This window comes from Peromyscus leucopus, chromosome 1, assembly GCF_004664715.2.
Source record: "Peromyscus leucopus breed LL Stock chromosome 1, UCI_PerLeu_2.1, whole genome shotgun sequence".
Classification (NCBI taxonomy): Eukaryota; Metazoa; Chordata; class Mammalia; order Rodentia; family Cricetidae; genus Peromyscus; species Peromyscus leucopus.
Genome location: NC_051063.1, coordinates 78,602,641 through 78,618,688, shown reverse-complemented (window position 1 = coordinate 78,618,688; position 16,048 = coordinate 78,602,641). Strand labels below are relative to the sequence as shown.

General features: G+C 48.7%; 1 protein-coding gene and 1 long non-coding RNA gene across 2 annotated transcripts in view; one reads left to right on the top strand and one right to left on the bottom strand.

The window, feature by feature from the left end:
• Positions 1–5,994: 5,994 nt before the first annotated feature.
• LOC114700304 lies at positions 5,995–14,370 on the bottom strand. The gene is made up of 3 exons (XR_003735655.1): positions 14,282–14,370; positions 7,293–7,484; positions 5,995–6,469 (listed from the first exon to the last, which is right to left on the bottom strand). It is a non-coding gene; the product is annotated as an uncharacterized LOC114700304 (long non-coding RNA).
• Sbk1 (SH3 domain binding kinase 1) overlaps positions 13,903–16,048 on the top strand; it is a 48,781-nt gene continuing 46,635 nt past the window's right edge. Inside the window, exon 1 of the mRNA XM_028879888.2 lies at positions 13,903–14,847. The gene's annotated coding sequence lies outside the window, so the exon portion shown is untranslated. The remainder of the gene's footprint in view (positions 14,848–16,048) is intronic.

The window sequence follows — 16,048 nt, the reverse complement described above, 5'->3', positions numbered from 1 at the left end:
GTCTATGAGACATGCACATTCCGACTCTGGCCAGATCAGTCCTGTCCCTCTCCCCTTCCAGACCTTGGTAACTTTGTGGAGAGATGGTGTTGAAGGACAACACTAGTGAAAGAATTTCTCAGAGAAAAAAGCCCTCAGCCTGGCATCTCTATTGAGAGATGGGATTAAAAAGAGGCCCCAGGTGGGGGGAGAGGGCGAAGAAACCTCCTCAGCATAGACTAAGTCTCAGTCCATTTGCGATACAAAGTATCATAAAGTAGCGCTACAAACAAAAGACGTTGGCCAAGATTCCAGAGGTTACATACCACCCCTTCACCCCCCACCCCCTCATGCCCCCACCCACCCCCAGCTGAGGACTGAACCCAGGGCCTTGGGCTTGCTAGGCAAGCGCTCTACCACTGAGCTAAATCCCCAACCCTGAGGCTACATACCTTATGGGGAACCAGTGTAAAGGAAGGGACCAAAGATAATCTCCAAAGGTACAACTTGAATGACCAACTTCCTCCAACTAGGCCCCACTCCTGGAGTTTCTAGAACCTTCCAAAATAACACCACCAGCAATAGTTGCCATTTCATATTCAAGCAAGTATAGATGCCAATCCCATTTATGAGATCTCTGTCTTCATGACTTAATAGCTGACCAAAGACCCCACAGCTTGCTTGCTTTTGACTGGGGCTTGTATACCTCAGGCTGGCCTTGAGCTTAATAGGCAGTGGAGGATGAGTCCAGCACAAGCATTCTACTAATTGAGTCCCCTCCCCTGTTGGGGGATAATCAATCACACCGTGAACCTCAGGTTTGCATTTCTGTTAATTAAATACAATTAACCTTGGGTCAAGAGGCTGAGTTAGCAACTAGTTGACAGAAAGTGATCAGAGAGCATCAGAGAGCATCTGGAAGAGATAGAGAGATGCACCGGAAGTAGCAGGGAGGGATTTTTAAGTAGCATATTTTTTGTTTGTTTGTTTTTTGTTTTGTTTTGTTGTTGTTTTGGTAGAACAGAAGGATACTCTCTTTGGGAGAAGCTAGCAAGGCTACTCAACTTCTCTGAGCTAGCAGGTTTTCACCCCAACCTTTTAAATATTGAGTCTTATTTATAAATAGGAAAATAGAGATTTAGTTAAAGCTACCTTTAGTGGCAGCCACAGGGCTGCTGCTTGCAAAGGAGAATTCCTGCCAGGCTGTGGCCTGAGTGGCCAGGCTGCTGCCAGAGAAGCAGGTTGGTAACTTCAGAGTCACAGTTGCTGGTTGAAATAGCAGTAGATTAAGGCGTGGCCACCTGAAGTTAAAATAACACTCTCCTAGCTGGGCGTTGGTGGCGCACACCTTTAATCCCAGCACTCGGGAGGCAGAGCCAGGCGGATCTCTGTGAGTTCGAGGCCAACCTGGGCTACCAAGTGAGCTCCAGGAAAGGCGCAAAGCTACACAGAGAAACCCTGTCCTGAAAAACCAAAAAAAATAAAAATAAAAAAAATAACACTCTCCTTTTAATGTTATTATGAGAATTTGACTCAAGATATGAGTTTTGGATGGATACAAACACTCAGACCATAGTGACAATGTAGTGCTCACAAGGCCTCTAGTAGATATGTCTAGTTTCCCTTCAAGCTCAGTTTCTTAAGTCTCGTTTGCACAAAAATTGGCACAGAGGGTTTTGTTTGAAGCTCACTTGGTAGAGTGTCTGCCTAGCACATGAAGCCCTGCATTCAGCCCCCAGTACTGCATTAAACCTGGCTTGGTGACTCAAACCTGTATGCCCAGCCCTTGGAAGGCAGGGGCAGGAGGACCAGAAAAGTTCAGGTTTATCCTTGGCTGCACAGAGAGTTCGAGGCCAGCCTGGGATACGTGAGCTCCTGTCTCAAAAGAAACATCAGAGGGGAGACAGCAAAGCAGGAGGGCTTCTTGACTGACAGCGGTTGGAACCCCGTCTCTGCTTCTGTCTGCTTCCGGCCACCACTCGCTGCTGCAGCACCTAAGAGAGAGGAAGGCTGCTGAGGCCAGTCCTGGAAGAGCATCATCTCCTCACCCTCGCACAATGCATACCTACGAGGAGCCAAAGGACCTGTAGCCAGCTGACGGGCGACAGCAGGAGTCAAAGAAAAATGGCCAACTATTTGTAGCTCATATTCCCAATGAAGGGGCATTCTGCCTACTCTACAGAGCCCTTGAAATTATAATAAAAAGATCAATGATCCAATAAAAAAAAAAAGCTAGTCTCTAAAGAGAGACTTCCCTATGAAAAGATGGCAAGGCCATTCATAATCAGAGAAATGCCTAAATAAGAGGCTATTTTTACTTATTGCCCCCCCAAATGCTCAAAGTTAGACAATTTGTCGATATTTAGACATTTTGATAATAGAGTATCCATCCTGATCCCTTCAGGAATTATCTTAGTTTTCTTCTGTTCTCCACAAGCAAACTTCTAAAAGAACTGTGTAGTATCCCTGTGGCATTCTCACGTTGTTAAATAGAAAGTAAATGCAGTAATCATTCTTGGTACAGATCTTCCATGTTAGCTTTGCCTCACTGTAATGAAATACCTGATAGAAAGAGAGAAGGTTGTCGCTAAGCAGTGGTGGCGCACACCTTTAACCCCAGTACTTGGGAGGCAGAGACAGGCAGATCTCTGAGTTCGAGGCCAGCCTGGTCTACAGAGTGAGTTCCTGGACAGTCAAAGCTACACAGAGAAACCCTGTTTCGAAAAATTTAGAGAGAGAGAGAAGCTTGTTAGGTCTCAAAGAAACCTGGGACAAAAGGCTAACTAAGGTGCCTATTTCACATATCAAAGCAGACTCTGGCCACCGCTCTCTCTCCCTACTCACGAGTACCTGTTACAGGGTCATCTTGGCTGGCGTTCCCCACCCCAAACCCTCAACCTCTCCAACCCCTGAGCTTAATTCCCTTCCCCCAGCTTCTCTGACTCCTACATAACCCAGCTATTTTGGCCGCACGCCCTCCTGGCCTCTTGGTTCCCGGATGCTCTCTCTGCTCCCTCTCTCTTTTCTTCTCCTCTTACCCCCCACTTCCACGGTCTGGTTCAGTCTACTGGCCGTGTTCACTCTAGACCCTTCCAGATGCCTCTGGCTGTTTTATTCCTCATACCTACAACAAATCTCCTCCTGAACCATACCTAGGAGGCACCGCATCCTCATTTTTTCCCCCAAAGTTTCTTTTGGCTCAGTGATTTGGAGGGTCTGATCTACCTTCGGTTAGCCCTGTTGCTCTAGACTGTGGCAAGCTGTATATTATCACTTGGGTCCAAAGCTGCTTCTCATGTAGCACACTGATAGAGTGCTTGCTTAGCATGTGCAAGGCCGTAGCTCCAACCCCCAGTAGAGTGAAACAAAGTGATAGGTAAGCAGCACCACTGGTGGCGGCACTGGTTACTGGTGGAAAAGTCACCAGCCACGGCCGTGACTGCCAGAGTTCCAGAGAGCTTTATTAGAAGGAGAGGATAGGAGGGAGGAGAGCCAGGCCTGGGGGGAGGGAGAGATGGCGGGAGCAGAGCAGAGAAGGAACAGAGAGAGAGGGTGGGGTCCAAGTCCAGCTTTTTTAAGGCACAGATTGCGTGACCACGTAGTAGCCAGCACCCCTGGATGACATAAGACGCAGGACCTCGAGCTGCGCATATACAGGATCCTAACACAAAGCACGTAAAAAACAAAACCAACCAAACAACAGGAACAAAAAAAAACCCTGTTCTTCACAGCCAGGGAGCAAAAGAGGAAGGACCTGTGGTCCTAGACCCCTTCGAAAGCAAGCCCCTGCCAGGCGGTGGTGGCGCACGCCTTTAATCCCAGCCCTTGGGAGGCGGAGCCAGGCGGATCTCTGTGAGTTCGAGGCCAGCCTGGGCTACAGAGCGAGATCCAGGACAGGCTCTAAAGCTGCACAGAGAAACCCTGTCTTGAAAACCAAAAAACCAAAAACAAACAAACAAGCAAAAAAAGGGAGCCCCTCTCCTTACATGCCCCTAAGGACTTCCTGCAAGGCCAAGCCTATCAGAGCCTCTGCCACCTCCCAAAGATAGCACTTAGTTCCTCCAGGGCTGCTGAGCTGAAGGAAGTGAAGAGCAGCTACTTTGTTGCCTAGGGGAAGACGCTTCTAGCCGAAGGCACAGGAAGTGTGAAGACACTTGAGTACTGAGAACAGCCGCCTGTATCATTCCCACATGCTTTCCGGCTGTTTCTGTTTCTTTCGAAACTTCCAGTTCATGGTCTGTGGCTTGTAGTCATTGTCCTTGTCAGAACTAATTTTGTATTGCAGACGTGGCTCTTTGTGTTGCATGCTTTAAAAATAGTTTACCACTTGCTTTGATTTCGTTCCTAGTACCTATTATTGTGTAGACTTCCCCACCCCCAATGCTGGATACTGAAACCAGAGCCTGTACTCTTTGTTGTTTTTTTTTTTTTTTAATTTTTGATAATCATATCTATGATTCACCTGCTTGGTACTGACCTAGAAAACCTCCCTTGTGAATATTTTGACATATTTGTTTTCTTTTGTTTTATCAAGACAGGATCTCAACATGTCAACCGGGCAGGCCTTGAACTCATGGCCCCCTTGCCTCTGCCTCAAGAGTGCTGGAATTACAGAGATGTGCCACCATGCCTGGCCCATTAATCTTTTAAAAAATTCATTCATATTTTATTCTAATTATTTTATGGTTTTATTTTTAACTTTGGAATTTTTGATCCATCTGTTGTTTCCTACGCATTGAACAGTGAGGCATCTGGTCACTGAGAATCTAGATTTATATCTTTATGAAGACTTGGAACTGCCCACCTTCGTACTAATTTGAACCCTTTGGCTCAAACCTACTGCATCCGGCTGAGCTGTGTGAAACAGAGGCTGCCGCTTGCAGAATCCGCCCACAGGGGGCACCAGAGGAGGGTGAGCTTCTGACGAGAAAAGTGCTTCAGTTCCTAGGCCCTGGGGCGTTGCTTTGAGATGGCTGGAGAAGGAGAATGTTAGCCTTCCCACCATTCTCTCAAACCCCACAAACGGTGCAGTCAAAGAAACACGTGACAAAGTTCAAGGGTGTGCTTAATCTCCACCCCTGCTCACACTGAACCTTTTCCCTCTCCCAATCACGTCTGCTCCAGAACCTTCAGATCCTACAGAAAAATTCTAATACTTCTCATACTGGGTTGGAAGGAGAACTCAACAAGGCCTATGACAGCTACTTTTTCACTGGTGAGCTCTGTACACAGTTCACCTGCCCACCAACCTTCTCCCAGAATTCACCCAAAGGTGCCCATCCAAAGGGAATCAGCAGATCCTCTCCTGCTTCCTCCTCCTCAATGCCACCTTACCAGGAAAACAATCCAAACCAGGAGCAGAATCTGGTTGTCCTGGTTGCTTTTTTTTAATCAATCCACCACAAACTAGAGTTATCTGGGAAGAGAACCTTAACCGGAAAAAAAAAAAAAAAAAAAAAAAAGCCTCCCTCACACTGGCCTGTAGGCAAGTCTGTAGGGTATTGTCTTGGTTGATGTGAGGACCCAGGCCACTGGGGATGGTACAACCCCTGAGCAGGTGACACTTGGCTTGTGTAAGAAAGCAGGCTGAGCAAGCCAGGGGGGCAAGCCGGTAAGCCGTGCCGGTTCCTCCACGGAGTCGGCTTCAGTTCCCACCTCCAGGTTGCTGCTGGAGGTCTTTGAACCTCTTCGTCCTCAAGTTGATTTTGGTCAAGGTGTTTTGTCACACTGTCTACAGAAAGCAGACTAAGACACTCATGTTACGAGGGACTGATACACTAGGCTAGGAATCCAGCACCCTCTCTGAAGCCACCAAACCACTTAAGAGGTGGCTGATGCCACTGTCACCCTTTGAGTGGCTCTATCACAACACAAGGTCACAGGGCAGGGGCGACTCTCTCGCTGGCCCTGATGGATTGCTGCATCTAGGGTAGGGTTCTACTTATTTTCTGGAGGTCCTCAAGGACACAGATAGAGCTGGAGATCCTTGGCACAGGGAGCCCTTCCTATGGTGCATTCCTGGTCTCTGCCCCTCGACTCTCTGCCAAGTGTTACACACCGCTTTCCTTTCACAGATCCGTACCACTCAACATCACCTTGGCAATGCAGCCACCTCATCTGAGACTTCACACCTCCCATCCGGTCCTCCCTTTTTGCTCCACCTCACTTAGCTCCCAGCATCACCTACTTTATTAAGTTATCCTATGATCTGTCTTCTGACACTAGACTCTAAGCTCCACAAGGGCAAGGATTCTGATCTGCTCTGTTTAGAGCCAAATCTTCCATGTCTGGAATGTGAGTGTGCATAGTAGCTACTAAGAATATCTTTTTATTGCCACCTCACAGCTACAAAAAACTGAAGTTTGCAGAGAAAACACTTGGCTTTAGAGGCAGCCCCAAGCCCAGATATTCTGTGTGCTTGACGGAAGACTGAACTGTGGCCACACACTGCTGATTGCTGCTCTCTGTGGCATTGAATGCTCCGGTGAAGCTGTCGGGAAATAGTTAAACAAGTTATGATTTAAGCCTCCTCTAATAGACAATAAGTGAATTAACACAGATCTTTATGTGCTGCTTATATGGAATGACCTCAAGGATATTTGTGAGTGAAAAAGTAAGATGCCCTGGAGTGCTTTGGAAGTGTTTTCAAAAGAAATAAATAAACAGAATGGCCACACACTCCAAGGCTGGCTGTGCAGAGAAATGTTCTAGGAGACTCTGGAGGAGTCTCCACCTGGAGCAAGATATTGCTATCCATTTTGCATTGTGGAAATTTAAAATCTTGTACATGATTTTTTTTTTTCTCTCTCTCACTTTTTTAAGATTTATTTATTTATTATGTACACAGTGTTCTGCCTACATGCCAGAAGAGGGCACCAGATCTCATTACAGACGATTGTGAGCCACCATGTGGTTGCTGGGAATTGAACTCAGGACTTCTGGTAGAGCAGTCAGTGCTCTTAACCTCCAAGCCATCTCTCCAGTTCGGTTTTCTCTTTTCAATAATATAAATTGTTCAGAAAGTTTAAAACAAAGCCTCAGGACTCATATCAAAAAATAACAGTCCCCTTCTCTACCACGCTGTGCTTGAATTCTTCTGTTCCTGAAGGCAGTGAACTCAACCCTCACTTCTGCCCCTTCTGTTTGCTGTTCTCTTTTTAAGTCAGGTTCTGAGTTAGATCTCCAGGCCTCCCAGTGATGCACATCCCTGTGGAGGATCTTGGTAATTGTAGGATCTGGGCTGGGTGTATAGCTGAGTGGAGGAGCACTGGCTAGCATGCATGATGCCGCAGGTGTGATGGAAACATACTCACCTCCTTCTCCTCCCTACAATGCAGGGTCTGATTCAGCAGGTCTGGGGCACCTTCCAAGATTCTGCATTTCCAATATACTCTCATGTGCCGCTGATGCTGCTGGTTTATGGACCATTCTCTGAGTGGCCAGATTAGAACTCCAATGCTGACACAGCTATTTCTCCATCTCTCTGCTTTTGATCTTACTTCCCACTGTAGAGAATGAAATTTTATTTCTCCTCTACCATGACCCTCACTCCCACATACACAAATCCTATCCTCATCCTTCTGACAGGGCTAAATATTCTTTTGGGTTCAATGGGTTTTTGGTATTTAAATTATTATACCTTTGTAGATAATAGTGACACCTTAGCCACCCACATACTATGCTATGATTACATTTCCTTTCTTGTTCAACTTTTTTTTATTTTATTTTTATTTTTCTAGAGTTAATTATCGACACACCCCCATCTTACCTTTATTAAAGCATTTACAAAGCTTCCAGATTAAACTGAAAACCTCTGATCAGTAGACTCAAATACACCACAAAATCTATATGTAAGCTGAGTATGTGGTATCTACCTGTAATCCCAACACTTAAGAGATAGAGACAGGTAGAACTCTGTGAGTTTGAGGTTAGCCTGGTCAACAAAATGGCTTCCAGCCATCCAAGATTACATAGCAAGACCTTGTATAAAAAGACCGTGCATATCGGAGCCCTGTCCTTCAGGTCTAATATGGACTATTACCCCGTATAGCCCCGTGTACAGGGCAGGAGCAGCTCGAAGGGTTCCGAGTCTCTATTCTGAGTTGGGTTCCCCTTACTGCTGCTTGTACCTAGACTACCTTCCTCCTTTCAGCCTCTGTCCCAGATGTTCGCCAGGCCCATGGCTGCGTGGCTGGAACTGATTTTTTTTAATTTAGTCTCCTGTGCAGCTCGCTGATGAAACATTGAAAGTAAGAGTCCCCTACACATCCCCCCACCTTTCTTCTTTCTTCAGAACTAAAGCAGAAGAAAGGTGTGCTCAAGCAAGAGGACCAGCAGCCTCTGCACGTCCACATGAGAAACAAAATCTCTTCAGTGATGCAGCTTGGACCAGATCTGGTTTGGGGTGTAACTTTTTGTCTACGTGGGATAGACACATAGTTCCTTCTAGGAAGACACTAGCATTCTTGCCAAGATGCTTAAGCCCCATTCTGATAAATTTTAAGTAAGGCCTCTTCCAGGAAGCTGGCTTCTCATCTATATAGCTGTCAGTCAGTCATCAGTCGGGCTTTTAGTGATCTGGAATTGGATTTTCTTTCTTTTTTTTTTTTAATTGTGTTTTGTTGGACAAGGAATATCTAACAACTCTTATATAAAAGGGAAAGGACTATGGTGGTTATGGTGATACACACTTAAGAGACTGAGGTAGGAGAATCACAAGTTGGAGGTCAGCCAGGTCTACACAAAAGCCAGAGTCAGACACACACACACACACACACACACACACACACACACACACACACACACACAGAGAGAGAGAGAGAGAGAGAGAGAGAGAGACAGACAGACAGACAGACAGACAGAGACAGAGACAAAGAAACAGAGACAGAGAGAGGCAGAGAGAGACAGAGACAAAGAAACAGGGACAGAGACAGAAAGAGCTAGTTGCAACAGTATTTGCCTCTCTTCCAACTATGAGCAAGCTAGGTTCTATCCCAAAGGCTCACTTGGGTTTTAGTGAGCATCTCTGAAAAAGTATCAGCTCAAGTGCACCGAACAGAAAGGTGTTTTTTCTGAGCCTCCAAGGTCCTTGGAGGAGGGAGAGGACTGGGATTTGTATTGGGTCAGTTGTATGCTTACAGCAACCTAAGCATTTACCAATACTTTGGCTAATGTGATTTTATCAGTGATCCCACAAGATAGGAATTGGAGCAAGCTTCAGTGGCTTTTTCCTGCCAAGTATCCATGGGGGGTGGGGTAGGGAATCTAAATATGGATTAAAACTAGGGAGGGGTCTTACATGAATCACAAACAACAGGGTGGCTGTGAATAAAGGGTCACTCAGCCTTCTGCACATGAGAGTCAAAGGGAACGGTGTGTGTGTGAGAGTCCCGGAGAGGACCCCAGCAAGTCTGTCCAGCATGTAGCCTGGGCCCCAAAAGCCTATGTTCAAACTGGAATTGAGCCTGACATCTGCTGGGTCCTGAGTGGTGACAGGACAGAGGCCAGAGTGGGACCAGGTGGGTAGAGGAAGTATGTTAGGGTTTTGTCGTTGTCACAAAATGCCTGACAGAAATAACATAAGGGAACAGAGATTAAAAAGCACTGTTTTGGGGCCAGAGAGATGGCTCAGCAGTTGAAAGCCCATGGTGAGCCTCTACAACTGTATGACCATCACTGGGTTGGGGGTTGATTAGAAGTCAGGGCCTTGAAGCAGGAGAATTGTCATGCATTTCACACTAGCCGGAGTTACCAAGTTACCCCTGTCTCAAAGTATTAATTAACTAAAAGTTATTCGTGCAGTTAAAAGCCCTTCTTGCTCTTGCAGAGGACCTGAGCTCAGTTTCCAGAACCCATGTCAGGTAGCTCTTAACTGCCTGTAAAAGATCAGACACCCACATATAAATAATTTTTAAATTAAAAAGTAAAATAATAAAAAGCATTCTTTAAATTTTTTAATGTATTGTTATTATTATTATTTGTGTGTGTGTGTATATGTGTGTGTGAACATGCATGCAATGGCATGCATGTAGCGGTCAGAAGACAACTTTGTGGAGTCAGTTCTCTCCTGTCCACTAGTACACTGGTTCTGGGGATTGAACAAAGGCTGTCAGGCTGGACTGTCTGTCATACGGCCAATGCCTTGACCAGCTGAGCCAACTCACTATCTATATATCTATATCTATATCTATATATCTATATATATCTATATCTATATCTATATATATATCTATATATATCTATATCTATATCTATATCTATATATCTATATATCTATATATCTATATCTATATCTATATCTATATCTATATATCTATATATCTATATATCTATATATCTATATATCTATATATCTATATCTATATCTATATCTATCTATATCTATATCTATATATCTATATATCTATATATCTATATCTATATCTATATCTATATATCTATCTATATTTCTATCTACGGCTGATGGTTTCAGAGGCTTCATCCTGTGGTCAGTTGGCTCTCTTGTTTCTAGGTTGTGTGAGGCAGAGCACCATGGTGGAAGGCATGGTAGAGCACAGCTGTGTACCTCAAGGAGGGTAGGAAACATGAGGGAGAGAGGGAGGGGCCACAGACCAGGGCTCTCCAAAACACACCCCCAGTGACCCACCTCCTGCAACCAAGCCCCACCTCCTGTTCCCACCACCTCCGACAATGCCACTTCATCCATTGATGAAGACAGAGCCTTCTAATTCAGCCACTTCCCAGGGCCCTACCTCAGGACACTGCTGGATTGGGAGCCATGTCTTCAACACGTGAGCTTTTAGGGGAATATCTGATATTCTAAATGAGGCCTGGCCATCACCACTCTTCAAGTCCAGGTCATGAAGGCCACAGCACCTGGCTCAGGCCCCCTTTTAGCTGGCCAGAATCCTTTCAACCGTCAGGGGTGGACTCTGGGCCATCAGGAGAGGCAGGGCCTTGGGAAGCAGGCAGAACACTCTCAACCCCATCCCCCCATCTCCCACCCCCCTGTTGAAACCTCTTATCTTCAGAGGTTGCTGTGTTTTAGAAACACCAACTTTTTAAAAGAACAGTATTATCAAGACCACCATGTATCTGAAAGGCTTACACTTATCTAATTAGCAAGTATACATATGCACACACACACACACACACACACACACACACACACACAGTGCTTTGGTGACTCTGCTCTTCAGATAATTACAGGAATCATGAAGGGTATCTACTCAGGGACAGGATGCGGTTGGGAATGGGATGTGCTCATAATGATGGCTGCTGAATGTCCCGGCTCTCAGTCCTGCCAGGATGGTTGTCTGTCTGTGTATGTGTAACTGCCCACAAAGAGAACATTGGAGGCCTGTGTATATAGCTCTTCAGGAATATGGCTCAGACCAGCTTCCCTATGTTCCAGAAGGTGGACCAGAGCTGACCCTGAATGGGGAGAAGAGGAAGCTACCCTCCCATTAGGTCCCCAGGCTCCAAGGTCAAGAGCTGTGGGCACGACACCAGCCCCCAAAGCTGGAGGAGAGGCACTGCCCCATCTGATCGGTCCATAGGTCTAGTCCGAAGACGAGCATGGCTACCACGCATCTTGGAGGAATGCAAGTGGCTGAGATATAGGGCTCAGCCTTTCCATGGAGTTGGGGGGCAGTTTGGAAAGCCATGTGACCACAACCCTCTCTCCACAGACTGGAGGCCGAAGGCAACAGTGTGCAGGAGAGGGAAGGTGAAGGCTTGGGTTCTTGTCCCTGAGTCTGAGCCCACACCCTGCCCCTAACCCAAGATCCAGGCTCAGTCACCCAAACAGGAGACAGACAGAGCTTCACAGCCACTAAGAATTAAAACCTATCGATTTTCCCCATTAGCTAAAGAACGCCATCAGAGTGCATTAAAACCAGGCAAAGCACAGCCTCGTGAATAATTAACATCCGCAAATGACAACCCCACGGGCCTGAGGAGGGGGGAGGGGCATCCAGAGGCCGATCTGACCCCTCTGACTCTCACCTCAGGGACTGGAGCGTGGGCTACCTCTCCCCCTCCACCCTGTCTCTTGTCCCTTCCCATTCCACGTCCTCCTTTTGGAGGGACAGACACCCTGTCAACTCTGCACATCCAGAGACCCAAGGTTGACCCTTGAACAGGGAAGGGAAGCCCCGAGTGTCACAACCTTAAGGGAGATGCTGCTCCTTTCTGAACACATTCCCCTCTGCGATGCAGTGCAGCTGGCCTCTAGCTATGTCTGTCAGTCTGCGGTTCTGGATAGGGACAGAAATCTAAAAACACAGAGTGAATCTGCAGCAGAGCTTGTGTGAGGCCCCGGGGCCCGCCGATCTTCTCCCCAGCTCAATCTCGAACAAGCAGAAAGAAGTATCTTGTTCAGGTAGGCCAATTCAGAGAAGGTGCCCTGTCCAGAAGGGCATATGGAAGCAGGCCCTCAATGCAGACAACCCAGAAAGACAACCCCAGAGGCAGATGTGGATCTCAACCTAAGGGAAGTCTATACAGTTGAATGGTGAGTTCAAGGCCAGCCTGGGCTACACAGTGAGGTGTCAGAAAGAAAAGAAAAGAAGAGAGGGGGAAGAGGTGTGTGTGTAGGGGGTTGACTAGGATAAACCATCCTTCAAGTTAATCAACAAGAGAAAGCCTTCCTTTCTAATGGGTGTACCATTTAGAAAAAGACCAAGTCCCTGCACACATGCGAGACTTGGGCAGAGCTGTGTCCCTGCCCCAAGTTGCTCTCTGCCAGCTCATCCTTGGGCACTGCTCAGAAGCCAGGCCCCACCCTTTGTTGGCCAAAGAGGTCCAGACCTGTCCAAATTCAATCCCAGGCTTCTAACTCTCCCACTTCCAAACTCCCCAGGTCCCCAGCTTCAAGTCAAGTTCCCACTTGTCTTCCCCACCCAGCCTCCCTCTTCATCCTCCTATGCTGAGAAGCGTGGTTCAGAACAAACACTTCCTAGACCTCCGACTACCTTTATCTCTTCCTGTTTTGTAAGGCTCTGTAACACCCTGTCATACTCGCTGTCTGCTAGTCTCGACCTACCTCTTGAGCCCCTGGGAAAGCTCTACCCCTTCCAAAAAGCCAGCTTAAAGACGTTCCCTGCCTCTCACCCTCCTCTCCAAGTGCCAGCTAGTTCCTGTGTTTGAGCTGGGAGGTTCTCTCTCCGGATCTTCTGGTCGGTACCTCCCTCTCCTGCAGGTTGCTGCTCTGATATCACCTTGTTGGGTGTTCTTTCTCAAAACAGCCTTTCTAACTACCTGCCTGCCCCTCAACCCCATCTCACATCCTCTGCTTAATCCCCTGCCCTTTCCACAGCCTGAATTTCTTTATCCTTTGTTTCCTCTGCTCCCAAGGCCACTGGGAACAGTTGTTATGTGTTGTCAATTTCTGCCCAGGTGAGGGGAGCTGAAAACCAGCCCAGGTCCCCACTGAAGGCAGGTGCTTTGGGGTTGCCAGGAGGGAGCGCCCTTTCTAATTCATTGGCACTGTGTAGACCAGCTGTGGCCCCTTCAGCCTCCTGTGGGGGTACAAGCCCACCAAAGGAGGAGGAACCTCTGCCACTTCATGACTGTGCCCTCCGCATCCCGCCCAGTGCCTGGTAGACACATGATGATGACTAGGAAACAGGCAGACAAGGTCCACTCTGGTATCCCCACGCTGAGCTTACTACTAAGCAACGTCTGCCTCATCTCTGGCTCGCATTCGGAGTAGCCATGCAATTAGACCCAGAGTCAGCGATGGTGATTTCTGGGAATGTGCAGGGACTTGGGTGGCTGTCTGTGGAGGTGTGAACTGGGGACCCCTGGGGATAGAGCTCTGATTCCCCCGCCTGCAGATGCTCCCTACCTATGCACGGAGGGTCCAGGTGGCACAGGAAATCTGACCAAGCCCAGGGACTGCGCGGTATGACCGAGTGTCTGCTGCCGCACCAGGCTCCCAGCAGAGGCGTGGTCCTTGCTTCCCTCACTGTGGCCAGCGGCAGCCTCCCAGCTCTGGCAGAGAAGGAGTTAACTTCCAGGCTTCTCAGCGTGAATGTGGAGCTATTAATACCCACAGCCCAGCCATCTAGAGCCACCACAGAGCTGAGCCCCAGAGCTGTGGAGAGGGAGCAGGGAGCAGAGCGGCCTCCAGTTTGGCCAACCGGCACCTGACTCCAAGGGTCAGAACTTTTCCTGGAGACAGCTGTGCCAGCCTCACCTGACCCTCACCAACCCTCCAGCTTTAAGTGTTGTCACTCGGCTCTCCTGGAGGCCACTGTACCACTCACTCCAGCAGAGGAGCACAAACTTTGTCACTCACCTCTGTGCCTGCTGGTCAACTGGGAAGAACAAACAGCTGGACAGACACACAGACAGAAGAGTCCTCTGTGGGCCTGTCCTCACAGTTCTGCCTTTAGCAGACATCAGCAGCAGAGTGGACCGCTGAGGTGCTGAGGGCTCCTCCAGAGGCAACGATAGGACCTCTGTCTACTACCGGTCACCTCTTGAATCCAGGCAGCCGCTTGCTGCTGCTCAAGTGCGGATCCTGTGGTTGGGACTCCTGTGTCTCAAGACCGGAGCTCCAAGAGAGCCACGGGCTCTTCCACCTACCGAGGCGACGGGTAACCTGAGGGAGAAGGCGCAGGTGGCAGGTAGGCAGGCCCGGGGTCCTGAGGCCGACAGGCTGCTGACCCTGGAGCGCACTGGCTCAGAGAACCGTGCCCTGGCTGGGGATGCTGCTGCGGAGACCACCAACGGTCCCCCCTGCCCCGTCCTGCATCTGCCTCCAGCCTGGCCCCTGGGCTGTGGAGCTGACGATGTGCCAGCTTTCTGCTTGGTCTGCTTCCACAGAGAGGAGGAGGAACTGGAAGAGGTTCCACTGCAGAGGTCAGTCCTGGGGTGGGCAGCGGGCTGGCAAGACCATGGTGCAGCCCTCCACCGGGAGCCTAGAGGCCTGGCAACGATGCCTATGGGACCTATCCACCCACTCTTACCACCCGTCCACTGTCCTGCTGAGCTCACGGGCTATCACCACCACCTTCTCCCCCTTCCTCCTACTCTGGCCCTAGACTTGCCTGTCACTTCACGCCCATTGTGGTCATGTCTTGTCCCTGCTTAGAGGCCTCCATGGTCCTCCAGCTCCTACAGCAGAAAGTCAGCACTTGGCGTTCAAGACCTGTGTGATTGGGGTTAATAGCCCATCTCACTCTGTTCTGCTGTATTACCAGAGATAGCCTGGCTTCCTCCACCTAGGCCCAGCTGAAATGCCTCTTCTTCCAGGTAGGCCTTCCAGAAGCCACAGGCCCACTCCAATCCAAGAGCCCCCCCTGGCATTACCCTGGCATTTAACAGGTGCCCGGTCTTTGTTGAATGAATAAGTGAAAATGTATATGTGCGCATGTGCGCATGTGTGAGCACTCATACATGTGTAAAAGAGGGAGGGAGAGAGGGAGAGAGAAGATGCTTTCTGCAGCCATGATTGTGTGTTTGTGGGCGAGTGTGTGTGATTGTGTACACAGGTTCGTGGGAGCAGGTGTGAGAGTACCTTCGTGATGAGAGAGTATAGCACCAGGTGGAGTTCAGACCCTTACAACTCTCTCCACCCTGACCCTCAGGGAAACCCTGGCTCCAGCCAAGTACATTACCCAAGCTGTGACCTGGGCTCTGGAAGTGAATGTACAAGCTGGCAGGGTCACCTCTGCTCCAGCCCAGCCTGCCTGGGTCAGTACCACCGTGGGAAAGGCAGACACAGGGCCACACTAGGGTCTCTTCCATGCCCAGTAAGGAACAGGAGGAGAGAATGTGGGCTCCCACATCCTAGGCCAGGTGCCCCTCATGACTATGTTGGACCCCAAGCCTATGATTTCCCTGCTGGGGGCCTCTGTGTTCTCATCTGTGTAATGGGTGGATGCTTCCTGCCTGGTTGCTAGCTGACCATGCAAGATGACTGGACACCTGCTGAGCACCAGGCTTCCACTGGGACCTAGAATCCTGGCACAGTCCTGGTGAGGTCTGTTAGCAGATAGGTTGGGCACAGACTGAGGGCACATTAGCAGGAGTGGGTACACAGTGCCCATGGGGTCGAGAT